Below are 16013 nucleotides of genomic sequence, written 5' to 3' on the forward strand. Positions count from 1 at the left end.
CATGCACATGCACATACACATACACATGCAAACGCACATACACATGCACACGCACATGCAAATGCACATACATATACACATGCACGTGCACATGCACACTCACATGCACACGTACAACACATACATATGCACATGCACATGCAGATACACATGCACATGCAGATACACATACACACAAACATGCACAACATAACATACACATACACGTGCACATATGTGCAAATGCACACACACTTACACAGGCACATACACATGCAAATGCACATACATATACACATGCACACACATATACACATGCATGTGCACACGCACACCCACATGCACATGTACATCCACATCCACATGCACATGCACACACAGATACACATGCACATGCAAATGCACATACACACAGGCACACACGCACATAAACATACACATGCACATATGTGCAAATTCATACACACATACACCTGCACATGCACATGTGCACATGCAAAAGCACATACACATAGATGTGCAAATATGCATACATACACATGCAAAGGTACATGTAAGTACACATGCACATACACATATGCATGCACATGAAAATGCACACACACATACACACAAATATGCACACACACACATACACACAAACATGCACACACACATGCACATAAACAAATGCACACACATGTACACATGTACACATGCACATACACATACACACATACATGCAAATGCACAGACATGAACACACAGGCACACGCAAATGCACACATACATGCACATACACATACACATGCACATGAAAATTCACACGCATATGCACATACACACGCACATGCAAATGCACATGCACATGCACATACACATGCACATCAAATGCATGCACACATACACATGCACATGCAGATACACATGCAAATACACATGCACATACACATACACATGTATATGAAAATGCACATGCACATACACATACACATGCAAATGCACACACGTACACATGCACATGCAAATACACACACACATACAAATACACATGCACATGCACACATGCATGCAAATGCACATGCACATACACATGCACATGTACATACACATGCACAGGTAGATGCACATACATGTACACACACATATACATGCACATGCACATACACAGGGCAAATCTCTATGGAGCCTCACCAAAAAATAGCTGGAAGGCTGAAAGACAGCAGAGAATTCAGCAACTGCACAGTGCTGCAGAAACAGTTTAGAGCTCAAGTTTCACCATGTTAGAGGGCCTTGATCAACACTGCGGGCACGCCACTGGAAGCCCAGAAGAATTCAGAACTGCATCCTAAAACTAGTACTGAGGCCCTAAGGCTGAGGGCAAAATTGAATAGATTTTTCTAACAGCAGGTAGAACCTTAGGACCAAGATGATATGCCAGTAATTTAATTGCCATCTAGAACAAAATTAACACTCTTTGGAGAAGATAACAGAATCTCGAGATTCTACAACTTATCATCCACAATGTTCATTATAAAAACAAAAATTACTAGACATGGGATGAGGCAGTAAGCTGTCATCCAAAGTCAAAGGAAAAAACGGTTCATAGAAGAAGACCCAGGCATGGTATAGATTTTGGAATTAGATGAAAATGACATTAAAATACCCATAACTATGTTAAGTATTTATAGGGTAAAATGTATATAATGAGTGAAGTGGTAGGAAATTTTTGGAGGGCTATGGAAATTCTAAAAGAGAAGAACAAAATCCATGCAATAGAAAGGATCATTCAACTTGAAGGCAGAGCATGAGAGTTTGAATAAAACTGAAGTACAGAGGAAAAAAAAAGACTGAAAATAAGTAAACATAGCCTTAGCCACCTGTGTAGAAATATTAAGCAATGTAACATATGTATATATATACACATATATATACATATATACATATACTTATATATACATATATATACATATACATATATACACATATATATACATATACATATATACTTATACATATATACATATATACATATATATACATATACATACATATACTATATATATATATATATCAGAAATCCAAAAAGGAGAAGACAGAATGGAATAAAAAATATTTAAATACATATTAGCTAAAAATTTTCTAAATGTGATTAAAACATCAATCTATTATTCCAGAAAATTCAATAAAATCAAGCAAAATAAATGCAAAGAAAAGAACAGCTAGGCACATCCTTGTCAAATGGATAGAGATCCCAGTTAAAGAGAAAATCCTAAAGGCATTTGGAGGGGTAAGAAGGGACAGACAGACAGAAGGTAAAGAAAAAGGTAGCAGTTTATTTCTCATCAGAAACCCTCAGGTCAGAAGACAATGGAGTGGCATCTTAAATGTGAACCTAGAATTTTATAACCAGCAAAATGCTTTCAAAATTGAGGGTCAGATAAAGATATTTTCATAAAAATGAAAACCGAGAGAATTCATCACCAGGACTTTCACACTGGAACAAGAAATTTCCTTCAGTGAAAGGAAAAAGGGGATGGCACTGGAAATGGAACAGATGTGGGTAAATAAGATGACTTTTTCCTGAAATGCTTGAAATGTCAATTGACAAATAATAAGCCAAAAAGTCAACAGAATGAGAATATCACGCCTTGCAGCTCTGAATGAATTAGTAAATGTGGGCATTAAAAATCGATGGCTGTTCTGCATGGCAAAAAGAGGTACAATTGAAAATTACGTGCCTCCCACTCTCTGGCCAAACACCAAATAGCATCTTTACAAAGGGATTAAGCCTGAGCATGACCCAGTCTCTGGCTCCCACTGCCAATTTGCAAAAAAAATATAAAGGACAGAGGAGCATGTTGAGAGTGCTATCAGCAAATTCCAGACTGCAGGAGAGTCCACGACTCAAAGGAACCAGACTTCCCCACAGATAATGGCACAGAAAAGAAAAAAAGTAGAAAGGGAGTTTACAGGATAAAAGAAGCTTAAAAGACATGTCAAATTTTAAAATTGGACAAGACTAATTTGTAATGTCCAGGAATTCACATTTGAATGATAAAACTATTTTGTTTAAAAAGATACGATTACTATAAAAATCAGGATTGTGTTTACTTATGGGGTGTGGAGCAGGTGGAGGGGCCTGACTGAGGCAAGGCTGATGGACATGGTTCCCAGGGTGGGTGACAAAACCATGTTTCTTAAACTGATGGGAGTTACCAGGGTGTTTGCTTAAGAATAATTTGTAAACCACACATTTATTGTATTTTATTCTCTGTATGCATTTTATTATTTTATGATGAAAACATTTTTTAAGAAATGAGCACTTTAAAGCAAAAATAATAACAATGTTGTATGGGATTCATAGCATGTGTTAAAGTAAAATGATAGCATATGCATGTGGTGAGGAAACCCCCAAATTGCCAAGGCTGTGGAAAAATTTCTAGGCTCCTGCAGGGTAGGAAATATTAGGAATATTTTCTATCCCAACAATTAAACTTCAACAGATCACAATTCATGGGGCGTCAGGCGTTGAAAGGTCTTGCCTCAGTAGAAGGGAATAATTATCCCTCCAGTAACTGTGGCTCTGATTCAGTCTAACCAAACTCGAAAGAAGAACCAAAAGGATCAAACTATTTCCAAGTAACCTGACTGTATCCTCAAATATATTTACAGAAACACAAAAATATACAGCACCCAACAAGACAAAATTATAACATTTGTTATACAATCAATTTACCAGGTATGCAAAGAAGCAGAAAGTTTGACCCAAGTTGACGACAAAAAAGCATTCAAGAGAGGATGGCACAGATCATAACAGCAAAACGCAAGGACATTCAAGCTGCTTGTATAACTATATTCTGTATATTTAAAAAAACCCAGAGAAGACTGGACATATTACATCATAACACAGAAGATAGGAAAAGACCCAAATTGAACTTCTAGAAATGGACATTGCTATGTCGATTAAAGAGGAAAAAAGGACAAATAGAAGATAAAACTCAGAAGGCAGCATGAAACCAAGTATTATTAATAATTATTTTAAATTTAAATGTTCTCAATACCTCAGTTAGAAGACAGGGATTTCCAAATTGGATGAAGAAAAAAAATAAAAGACCAAACTCTATGCTACCTGCAAAAAGCCCACTCTGGATATAAAGACACAAATAAAGGTAGAATGATGGAAAATGGTATATTTTGCTAGCACTCACCAAAAGAAACCTGGAGTTGCTACATTAAACTCAGACAAAATAGATTTCAGAGCAGAGAGTGTTACAAGAGATCTTAAGATCATTTCAAAAATGATAAAGGGGTCAACTCATCGAGAGGACATAACAATCCTACATGTTCATGGATTAATAACAGAGGTTCACAATGCATGAAGCAAAAACTGTTAGAAACAAAAGGAAAATGGACAAATCCACAAAAATAGCGAGATGGAAACATCCATCTTCCCCTAATTGATAAAATAAGGAGGGAGAGTCTGTAAGGACATAGAAGACTTGAACAGCAGCATGAATTGACTTGACCTGATTAACAGTTATTTATAAAGCACGTTTTCCTTTTCACATACCTGTGAAACATTTGCCAAGACAGGCCCTATCCGGGGTCATCAAAACAAAATCTCAATACATTTGAAAGGATTCAGGTCATGTGCTGTGGCGTGAGTGTGTCCCCTTCAAAATGCAGGTCTCGCCAGCGTGATGATATTGAGAGGTGATCCGCCGTGCGGCTCCTCCCGTGGGTGGGGTGAAGGCCATTCTGCCCGAGGCTTCCTCCACTAGCCCTTCCGCCATCCTTCTGTGCGGACACACTGTCCTTCCTGTCTGGAGGGTGCAGCCCTCACCAGGCAACTGGACCTGCTAGCACCTTGATCTCAGACTTCCCAGCCTCCAGAACTGTGAGAAGATACATTTTTGGTTTTTACAAATTAGCTGGTCTCAGGGATTTTATTGCAGCAGCACATGGCGGACTAAGGCTCACACACAGTGTGCTCTGTAACCACGATGGACTGAAATTAGAAATCAGTAGCAGAAAGATTTCTGGAAAGTTCCCAAATGTTTGAAAACTGAATAACATACTTATAAATAACCCATGCATTAAAGAAGAAATCCAAAGGGAAATTAGAAAGTGTTTCAAACTGAATGGAAATGAAAACAGAGCATATCAGAACTTGAAAGATGTCCCTCAAACAGCAGATAGGAGGAAATTTAGAGCCCAGAAGACCACTAGTAGATGAAAAGAAAGGTTTCACATCAAAGCTCTCTCTTTTAACCTTAAAGAGCCAGTAAAAGGAAAGAAAATTAAACTGAAATTAAGCAAAAGTGAGGAAACAATAAAGAAAAGAGAAGAAATCAATGGAATAGAGAACAGAAAAACAAGAAAGAAGATCAATGAAGCCAAAAGCTTTTTTTTTTTTTTTTTTTTTGAGGTCATTAAAATTGGTAAACCTCTAACCAGACTGACTGGAGGAAAGAGAGAAGACATAAATTATAAATATCAGAAATGAGAATGATGACATCACTACAGATTATATAGATATTAAAAAGATACTTGGGAAATATGATTAACTTCATTCCAATAAATTTGACAAACTAGATAAAATTCACAAATTAGTTAAATACACAAATAACCAAAGTTCTCTCAAAAAGAAATAGCTGTCTGGGATACCCCTTAACTTATACAAAGAAACTGAGTTTGTAGTTAAAAATCCTTTCACAAAGAAAATCCTCAGAATGTTTGATGCAGTGCCGCTCCAATACGGTGGGGCGAGTCTTCCTAATAAATCATGTTGACCTAATCCAATAACTAGATGGGAAAAATGAATTGACCCTCATTTCAAATGATTTAAAAGTAGCTTAAAAACCACCTCAAAGCACCAGGCCAGATAGATTTTAGACCTGAAAGTGAAAGGTAGAACAATAAAGCCTCCAGGACATAATATAGGGCATGACCTTGAGGTGGTTGCTAACCATGAAGGAAAAGGTTAAAACATGGGATTTTATCAGAATTGATCATTTATGTCCATCAAAAGACTCATCTCCAGAATATATGTTTTAAAGGAAACCCCCAAAAATTAATATAAAAAACACAAACTTTTATTTTATTTTATTTTTATTTTTTAGACGGAGTCTCCCTCTGTCACCCAGGCTGGAGTGCAGTGGCGTTATCTCGGCTCACTGCAACCTCCACCTCCGGGGATCAAGCCATTCTCCTGCCTCAGCCTCCCGAGTAGCTGGGATCACAGGTGCCCACCATCACACCTGGCTAATTTTTGTATTTTTAGTAGAGACAGGGTTTCACCATGTTGGCCAGGCTGGTCTCAAACTCCTGACCTCAAGTGATCTGCCCTCCTCGGCCTCCTAAAGTGCTGGGATTACAGGTGTGAGCCACCACACAATTATTTTTTTTTATAAAAAGTTGGCAAATAGCTCATACAAGCGCTCCATAAGGATATTGAATTGGTTACTATACAAGTGTGCTGACCCTCATTAGTTATCCAGAAAATGCATATTAAAATTACAAAACAGTATCACTACACAGAATGGCTAAACTTTTAAATTGAAGGTACAAAGTGTCGACAAAGATGTGAAGTAACTGGCAATACACTGGTAAGAGTGAGCTGACACAGCCATGCTGAAGATCCAGCTACCCGTGTTTCCCAACACCACGCCTGCCAGCATTTATGATCTGTTAATTTCGCTCATTGATATATACCCAACATAAATGTGTTTATTTACCAAAAGGTGTGTATGAAGCTTTATAGCAGTTCTACTCGTAATAGGCAAAAAAAAATTAGAACCAATTACATTGTCCCTCAACAGTAGAATGGAGAGATAAATCTCCATGGTGTCACACAGGGGGAGGGGTAATAGAGGAATGAAAGTAATGGAGTGCTGTTCTCTGCAACCGCAGGGATGATCCACAAACACAATGTAGAGAGAAGGGAGCCGGACACACAGGAGTGCATTGTACCCGACTCCAATCAGGCAGAACTCATCTCTGTGTCAGGGTTAGAATAGCAGAGACCTTTGGAAGGTGGTCACAGGCAGGGAAGGGAGCCTTCTGTGGTGCCAGTGATGTTCTGTTTCCTGACCCAGTTGATGGTTAGCTGGGGGACCTCACTCAGTAAAATCTCTGTAAAATCTCATCAAGTCTGTTCCCTTATGATACGTGCACTTCTCTGAATGTGTATTCTACTTAAAGTGCTAAGCAGTGCTGTGAAATGATCAGCAGTGGAATTCGAACCATGTGCTGTTGATGCCACATGAAGGCAGCCACTGCCAGGAGAGTTCTGAGTTCAGATCTCAGCTCGGCAGTTTCCTAGCCCAAAACAGCGGGGAAGACGTTTCAGCTTCCTCCACTTCAGTGGTTGCATCTTTGAGCCTCACTGCAGGAATGTTTGAGGTTTAATAGACAACCTAATTCATGTACCTAATTCAACACCTGGTGTATGGTCAACCTGCTAAAAAAGAAAATTGTGGTGTTGGGTGTCAGTTAAGAGAGTGGGCTCTGGGGTCAGGCTTGGGTTTGAGTTCAAGTTCTGCCACAAGAAGTGGCTTCACATTCTTTCTCTGTTTCTCCATCTATAAAATGAGTCTAATGCAGTGAGAAATAGGTGAGTTGTGACTTAGAAGGCACAGAGAACGTGGCTTCTTCATGTTTCTAATCCTTATAATTACTATTATGATGTCATGGAGCTTAAGGAAGGGAAATTCCTGCAGGTGGGAAGCTTGGGAAGGATTCTGAGAGAAGGTGGGACTTCAGGTGCCCTTTCAGGAACAAATGAGGTTTGGGGCCAATGAATTCAGGTGAACTGAACTTTTGGGGGGTTCCCTTTTTTTTTGAGATGGAGTCTCACTCTGTCACCCAGGCTGGAGTGCAGTGGCATGATCTTGACTCACTGCAAGCTCCGCCTCCTGGGTTCACACCATTCTCCTGGCTCAGCCTCCCCAGTAGCTGGGACTACAGGCGCCCGCCACCACACCCGGCTAATTTTTTGTATTTTTAGTACAGATGGGGTTTCACCGTGCTAGTCAGGATGGTCTCGATCTCCTGACCTCGTGATCCACCCACCTCGGCCTCCCAAAGTGCTGAAATTACAGGCGTGAGCCACCGCGCCCGGCCGGGGGGTTCCCTTTCTTTCCCCCCTCCCCATTACTTAAATAGGATTCATTATCAGGAAATTCAAAGACTCACAGAGCCCAGCCGTGATCGACCTCTTCCAACTTTCCAAGGAGGAAACTGTTGCCCAAAGGGGTCAGGGGGCCTTTTGAGGTTCCACGTGGGCCTGAGATGAACCAGGCTCAGGTCACTTCTCAGCTCCCCAAGTACCCAAGCATGCCCTGAACTCTTACTCCCAGCCCGTCCAGAAACTGTGGCAAGAAGAATCCTGGTTCCTTCATCAGATGTGAATGTCCCATAGATGGACACTGTATCCTCATCACCAAGTGCAGCACCCACCTACGAGGCAGCTGTGCTGGGTGGGTGTGCATGCAGAGAAAAGGACAGTCCTGAAGCATTTAAGGCCTGGAGAATGCATCTCCTTCAATGGAAAACGTTGATCCTCACCAGCCTTCCCCAGACTCCTGTTTTTCATCTAACTTTTCAGCAGCCAGTACAGGAGCTAATGGGCTTTTACCACTTTTAAACCCAACACACTAATTATAGTTCAAAGAACCACGTGCAGATTCAAGCATTTTTCCCTTACCACATTTCCTGATCTTTATGAAGAACTAATTAAAAACTTTTTTTTCTGTTGTTGCTTCTCTGACAGTTTTGCCAATTTGCAAGCTGACATGTGGAGCTAATTAGAAGAGAAGGCCATCGGCAGATCCCCACTGTCGGGGGCTGGGGCTCAGGAATGCAGGGGGGCGCACCTCTGAGAAATGTGACGGAGCAGAGATAAATCAGCCCTTCCAAGAAGACTCAATCAACCTTTACGCATGCCTGCTCTATGCCTGGCAAGGTGCTAGGCTTTAGACAGAGAACTAGACTGATGTGGACCCTGCCATAACAAAGCTTAGGTTCCAGTCTCACACCAGCCTAGCTGGGCCCCAAGCTCACCCTTAGATATGCAGTTTTACATTAGGGCAAACGGGGGCTCTTTGAAGCTAGGGTACTCTCACCCCTGCTTCACTGACTCCTCACTGCAGCCTCCAAACTGATTACCACTCCCTCACTTCACACATGAAGGACCAAAGCACAGAGAGTTCACGTGACAGTCGAAGGTTTCACGGCCACCAAGAGCAGATATAGGAATTGATTCTATGCCCAAATGCAGGCCAAACTCTTTCTAGAATGCAAAGCTGAATAAAGTCACAGGGCTAGGAAATGGGGTGGGGTCATCACAGGAATCCCAGCTGTGGTTCCTTCTACTCCAAGACTCTGTTCTCTCTCTATGTAGGTGAGATGATAGATGCACATATTGATAGAAATAGATACATACAGAGAGATACATGCAGATAGATACATACAGTAGATACATGCAGATAGATACATGCAAAGAGATACATGCAGATAGATACATACATTAGATACATGCAGATAGCTACATGCAGAGAGATACATGCAGATAGATACATACAGAGAGATACATGCAGATAGATACATGCAAAGAGATACACGCAGATAGATACATACAGTAGATACATGCAGATAGATACATGCAGATAGATACATGCAGATACAGTAGATACATGCAGAGATACATACAGAGATACATGCAGAGAGATACATGCAGATACAGTAGATACATACAGAGAGATACATGCAGATAGATACATACAGTAGATACATGCAGATAGATACATGCAAAGAGATACATGCAGATAGATACATACAGTAGATACATGCAGATAGCTACATGCAGATAGCTACATGCAGAGAGATACATGCAGATAGATACATACAGAGAGATACATGCAGATAGATACATGCAAAGAGATACATGCAGATAGATACATACAGTAGATACATGCAGATAGATACATGCAGATAGATACATGCAGATACAGTAGATAACATGCAGAGAGATACATACAGAGAGACATGCAGAGAGATACATGCAGATACAGTAGATACATGCAGAGATACATACAGAGATACATGCAGAGAGATACATGCAGATACAGTAGATACATACAGATAGATACATGCAGAGAGCTATAAGCAGATAGATGCATGCAGATAGATAAATGCAGAGAGATAAGTGGCAATAGATACATGCAGAGAGATACATACAGAGAAATAAATCCAGAGAGAAACATAGATACAGGCAGATAGATACATACAGAGAGATACGGGCAAATAGATACATGCAGATAGATAGTCGGATAGATAGATGGATACAGACAGATAATATAAATAGATGATAGAAGTGTAAACAGACAGACAGATGGATATAGACATATCCTATCACTCTAATAAGAGATTGATTCCAAATACAATACAAGAAAAGAAGACTGAAGAATGTAATCCAAGCCTGTAGTGAGCATTTCTGCCCACATATTTGGCCCCAGCGTCACCCTGAGGGACTAGACTTCAGGGCTGCTGGTGAGAATTCACAGCCCCTAAACATCCCCCTTCCCACTGAGCCTGAAGTCTGGCATTCTGCCTTTCCTTACATCCTCTTCTGTGCCTTTTCCCTGGAAGTACAACCTCCCGTTTTCAACCACCCACATCCCATGGGTTTCCTCTGGTTCTGCATCCTGGGACCCACAGTCAGGGAGGAAGGTCTTAGAGACCCCAAGGGCTGTGGAGACAACAGCAACCTTCATTTGCGTGAGTCCAGCTGTGCCCAGTCCCCGTGGAGAGCTCCTGGAAATGCAGGTGCAGTGCAGCCCTGGCCTCTGAGTGACTTCAAGGAAGAAGCACCTTCCCAGAGAAACCATGATCCTGGATTGTGTTGAGTGGGAGTCCTGGCAGAGGGGAGCCTGATATGGCTCATGGGGGGCCTCCAGGATGAGAGGGCAGCAACCCTGAGTAAGTGAGGGGAGTGAAGGCTCTCTGGGCAGAGGAGCCAACAGTGGGACAAGGCCAACAGGTAGCAGAGAGCAGAGGGTGTCTGGGAGCGAGGCTTCTCCAGGCACAGGTGCAGCTGGGAGAGATGAGGCTGGGTGGGGGAAGGGCCTTGGGTCAAGGTCTGCAACGGGGCATTGTCCTGGAAGTGGTGGGAAACACTGATGACATTGAAATGAGTCTATAGCAGAAGCTGATTTGTGACTTAAAGATGCTCTGGCTTTTGTGTGGGGTTCTGAGGCTGGAAAGGCGCTGTCACTATCACCTAGGAAGGGCTGGTGGTCTCACTGTGGTGGGAGCAGGGAGCTAGAGCCCAAGGACTGAATTCCATAAGCAGTTCAGAGGCAGACGGGACAGAATTTAGTGAGGGGTTGGCATGGGGATGATGGAGGAGAAAGAGCCTCAGGTTTCTGGTTTGGGCAGCTGTGTGGTGGGAGGGGCGAGACTGGGAATTTAAGAAAGAGTGGGGATCGTGAGTGTTGGGAGGAAGAGAAAATGGCCTGAAGCCTGGGTGTGCAGTGCTGGTACCCAGGTGAGTGGTGCAGGGATGCTTTCGGTCCATGCCACTTGGCCTCCCTGCTCCCTTCCAATCCTCCAGACTGAGGCTAAAGTTGTCACTTTGGCACTGCCTCCTGGTGCAGGGAAAAGGGTTCTCAGGGGACTCATCCACGCCCTTTTGCTTAGGAAAACAGCTGGGCTTTTTGTGATTGGAATTGGAGTTCCTGCTGAGTCCCCACCTTCATTGCAATTCCCGGGTGGGATCTGTGCAGGCCCGTCTGGGAAGAGATTGGCTTGAATGATATTTGCTGTTATTAGGGCCAGGGACCCAAGAATGCCCGAATCCTCAACTGAATCCATGCTGTCTCCTCCACTCATGGCCCCAGCAAGATTCTGAAGGAAGGCATCTCTGTAAAACAGGAAATCACTGGCAGTCAGCTGTTCTTGATCCACAGAAATGGCAACTTCAGAGAGTTCAATCAACACAAAGAATCAAAATACTACTTTAAAATCGTCTGAGACCACTGCAGTTCACTCTGCTGCAGGCAGGTAGAGACCATCACACAGGGCCCAGTGCTGGATCAGGACAGCTCCTCCACTGAGCCTCTGGGCCTCACGCCTCTCTATCCAGCTGCACGGCACCACCAGCCTTCAAGGAGCTGGTCAGGTTACAGCCCTGGTAACACAGGCCTGACCTAGCTCTAGGAAGGGGACCTTTAGCAATATTTTTGTGGGAAGGAGAAAGAGGAAGTTGTAAGATGATAATGGGGGTGAAGAGACCTTTCCCCCTTAGAGTCACCCTGTTATTGATGTCAAGATGCTGAACAGGTCAGGAGCAGTGGCTCATGACTGTAATCTCAGAACTTTGAGAGGCCAAAGCAGAAGGACTGCTTGAGGCTAGGAGTTTGAGACCAGCCTGTGAAACACAGGGAGATCCCATCTCTACAAAACAAACAATTAGCTGGGCACAGTGGTTCACACCTGTGGTCCCAGCTACTTGGGATGCTGAGGTGGAAGGATCACTTGGGCCTGGCAGGTGGAGGCTGTCATGAGCTGTAATTGGGCCGCTGCACTCCAGCCTGGGGAACAGAGCGAGACCCTCTCTTTCTCACTAAAAAAATGCTGATCAAATCCTCATCTAGAAGGGGGTTCCCAGGGGCTGATGATCAGAACTGAGCACCAGAGCATACACATGTGCACACACACACACACACACACACACACACACAGAGAGGAGAGGAGGCCATTGGGTGAGACCTTGGTGACAGCCACTTCTGGCGCAGGAGCCCCATCGCAGGTTAGCTCCTCCTGTCTGAGTTAGTTTGGGTCCATCAAGAAGCAGTGCAAGGTGGGGCTGGATGTATAGGTCGTGTGCTACAGGCACATCCGTGGAGGATTAAGCAGAGGAGCTAAAGGAGGTGAAGGCAGGGAGTGCCTCCCACTCTCCTTCAAAGGCAGACAGCTTTGAAGACAAAGGGGGATGAGGGCAGGTTGATGCTGTGGTGCACAGGAGGTGGGGGCCCAGAAGGTGGTTGTGAGTCCATTGGCCAATTATGCTGAGCACTCTTGCACTCGATGAAAACTGATTATTTTGTGGTGACTGTGAGACCCTGAATGAACCTACTCGCCTGAGGCTCACAATCCACACAAAGCCTGAGCCTTCCCAGGGTTCCTCCAGCCAGCCAGACTGACCCCTGTCTCTGCCTTGTTCCTTGCTGACCTTGGGAGAAACAACGCAGTGGGGGTGGAGGAAGGAGATGGGAGAAACATGTCCTGTAGATGGTGACTGAGGTCACACAAGGGGATAAGGGCAAGTAGGCGGAGCTGGGTTCAAATATTGTCATGTGCTGTGCACACCCATGCTCTGAGCTTCCCTGAGCCACACTGGAACAATGACCATCCTGGGACCCACCTGCCAGGGTGTCCGTGGAGGTATCTGAGATGACTGAGGAGAACTGACTAGCAACATGCCTGGCATGCTTTGGGCTCTGTGTAAAGACCCAACCTCCTCTCTCTCCCATCCCCCTTTCCTCCAGATGCCATCCTCTTCAGTACTGATGGAATCCAATACAGAATGTGATGTTTATGATTTAATGGATGACAAAATACCAAGTAAATATCTAGGCCGACGTAGTCAAATGCCAAACCGTAAATCGCGTGTTCAGGCACCTCCTCCAGGTTCATGAGTGTAATCTTGACTGGAAGCAAAGTCACTTTCAGCACCGCAGACAGCACCCTGGGCGCTGAGGGAGTCTGTAGCTCCCTTGGCTGAATGAAGCCATCAACACAGGGTATTTACCTTTTTCTGGGGCCACTGGACAATATGTTTTTTTTGGAGTGTATAAAAAATTATTATACATAAAGAATATTACCACTAACAAATGCAGACAGGCTGGGACACCATGGTACAAGGTGGAGGATGGCTAGCTCTTTGGAAAGTGAAAGGTTTGGGTGGCATGGGCCTCATGCCATGCTGATTGGTCAGTAGACGGGAGGGCACGTGCCGAACACCACAGGGCATCAGGGCAGCAGGTGCCTGCTCTGTGTGCCCACAGTGTTCCCTGTCTCATCTGGGGCTTCGAAGGGAGCACACCCAGAAGTGAGTAACTGAAGCAAAGCGGCTTCCTAAGGTGCCCCTTCCAGGCTTGTCTCTGAAGTCACAGCAATGTCATTTTAAGCAATATGTTTAATTGGATGATTTCCACAGCTATCCACGAAATTTCTAGCCATCACAATTCAGTGAAGAAAAGAACATTAAGTTACAGGCTGTGGGAAGAGGAGGCAGCACCCTCCAATCCTGGAGGTTCTCGGGGCAGGGAGAGGGAAAGGTCTTTTGTTTAAACCAAGCCCCTCATTTCAGTGCACAAAAGAATTACTCTGTTCGATATTAGATTGTATTGAAAACAAAATGGACTAAAAAGCAAATACTATTCTATGTTGGGGTGGAAGTGGGAGGGAAGAATGAGTCTTCAAAGCAGGAGGGGAGACAGCAGGGCGAAGGTTCTGTGCCTGTGGCCCTGGGTGGTCACTCACACGGCTCCATTTTTACTTTTGGTGGTCTCAGGAAGGTCTGATTTTTATTCTCTTTCTTCCCCTTTGTATTGGCTTGGAAGTTTCGCCAGCTGTCCACATGACCATCGCGACTTTCTTCAAAGTTTTTCTGCCGCTCTCTTTCTCATTTGGCTTTTTCTTGAGCTTCAGTGTCTTCTTCCCTTTGTCGTTTCCTTTCATGCATCTCTTTGGCTTCTTTCTCTTTCCTTTTAATTTCCTGCTCAGCAAAGAGTTTCATTGTCTGTATATATACAGCTTGTGTGAACAGCTCAGAATCGTCCTCTGCTAAACTCGTAGGTTCTCCTTCCTTCTTTAATTGTTTTTTTCACTCTTTCACACTGCATTCCACGTATTCCTTTCCTGCCTGAATTACATCCAGGACCCTCTTCTTTTGCTCCTGATCCAGTAGCAACTTGCAAGCTTTGTCCACAGCTTCAAAAGCCTTTTGTGCTGTCAGCATCATCTCGAATTTTGTCAGGATGCACCAATATGGATAACTGCTAAAGCCTCTTTTTTATATTCTCATCTGTAACTTCAGGATCTATCTGAAGAACCTCAGACGGGTTCAAATTGAAGTAAGAGGAACCAGGACGTTCGGCCTTCTAGTGCGATTTTTGGATGTTAGAACCAAGTCTCTCTTCTCTATTTGTTTCACCTCACTGTCGAAGGTCATAAATGCTTCCTCTGTGCTGCCGTGGGATCCTGCTCTCTCCTGAAGCTGCCATTTCCAGACAATATCTTGCCTCTGTCCCCTGCATTGTCAAATTTCCCCACTTTATGGGATTATAAAATTCTGCTGTAAACATCTTTCATGCATACGAAATGTGTATGTCTTCTTGCATATATATATATATATATATATATACACACACACATGCGTAAGTGTGTGTACACGAAATATGTATAAATACTTTCCGTGTATGTGGGTGCATGTGTGTGTGGGTGTGGGTGTGTGTGCATTCCTCGAAGCAACTGTCCTTCCCTCTCCTCCCCTTTACAGAAGACCTCTCCAGCACATCATCTGTCCATGAGGCTTCCCCTTCTTCTGTCAACACCTTCATTGCTCCGGTCAGAGTGTTCCTGTATCTGACCTCAGCAGCGCTTGTCAGCAGCCATTTCTCAACTCTTATTTAACTCAACCTGTTATCCATATTTGGCCAGAGGCCCCTTGCTGTGTCTCTGAAGCATTCCTCCTGGACGCCCCATGATCCTGGTTCTCCCTCACCCCCAGGCCCTCCTTCTCAGTGTCCAGAGGCCCCTTGCCACGTCTCTGAAGCATTCTTCCCAGACGCGCCAGCTCCTGGTTCTCCTCCATCCCCCAAGCCCTCCTTCTCAGTGTCCTTTGCTGCGGTTCCTCAGTATTCCAACTTCCAGAGCCTGGAGTTCTCCTGGGATGTGATGTCCAGCCAGGCTTTTTCTCTAAATTCTCTTCCCAAGTAAAATAATTGTCTCAGCCTGAATTATTTTCTAAACCCCAGATTTATATA

The 16013-nt window shown here is 43.6% G+C and overlaps 1 pseudogene; it reads right to left on the bottom strand.

Annotated features, from left to right (window-relative positions):
- Nucleotides 1-14324: 14324 nt before the first annotated feature.
- Nucleotides 14325-15332, bottom strand: LOC101132698 (dnaJ homolog subfamily C member 8-like; annotated as a pseudogene).
- Nucleotides 15333-16013: the final 681 nt, after the last annotated feature.

The sequence above is a fragment of the Gorilla gorilla genome, chromosome 7 (assembly GCF_029281585.2).
Source record: "Gorilla gorilla gorilla isolate KB3781 chromosome 7, NHGRI_mGorGor1-v2.1_pri, whole genome shotgun sequence".
NCBI lineage: Eukaryota > Metazoa > Chordata > Mammalia > Primates > Hominidae > Gorilla > Gorilla gorilla.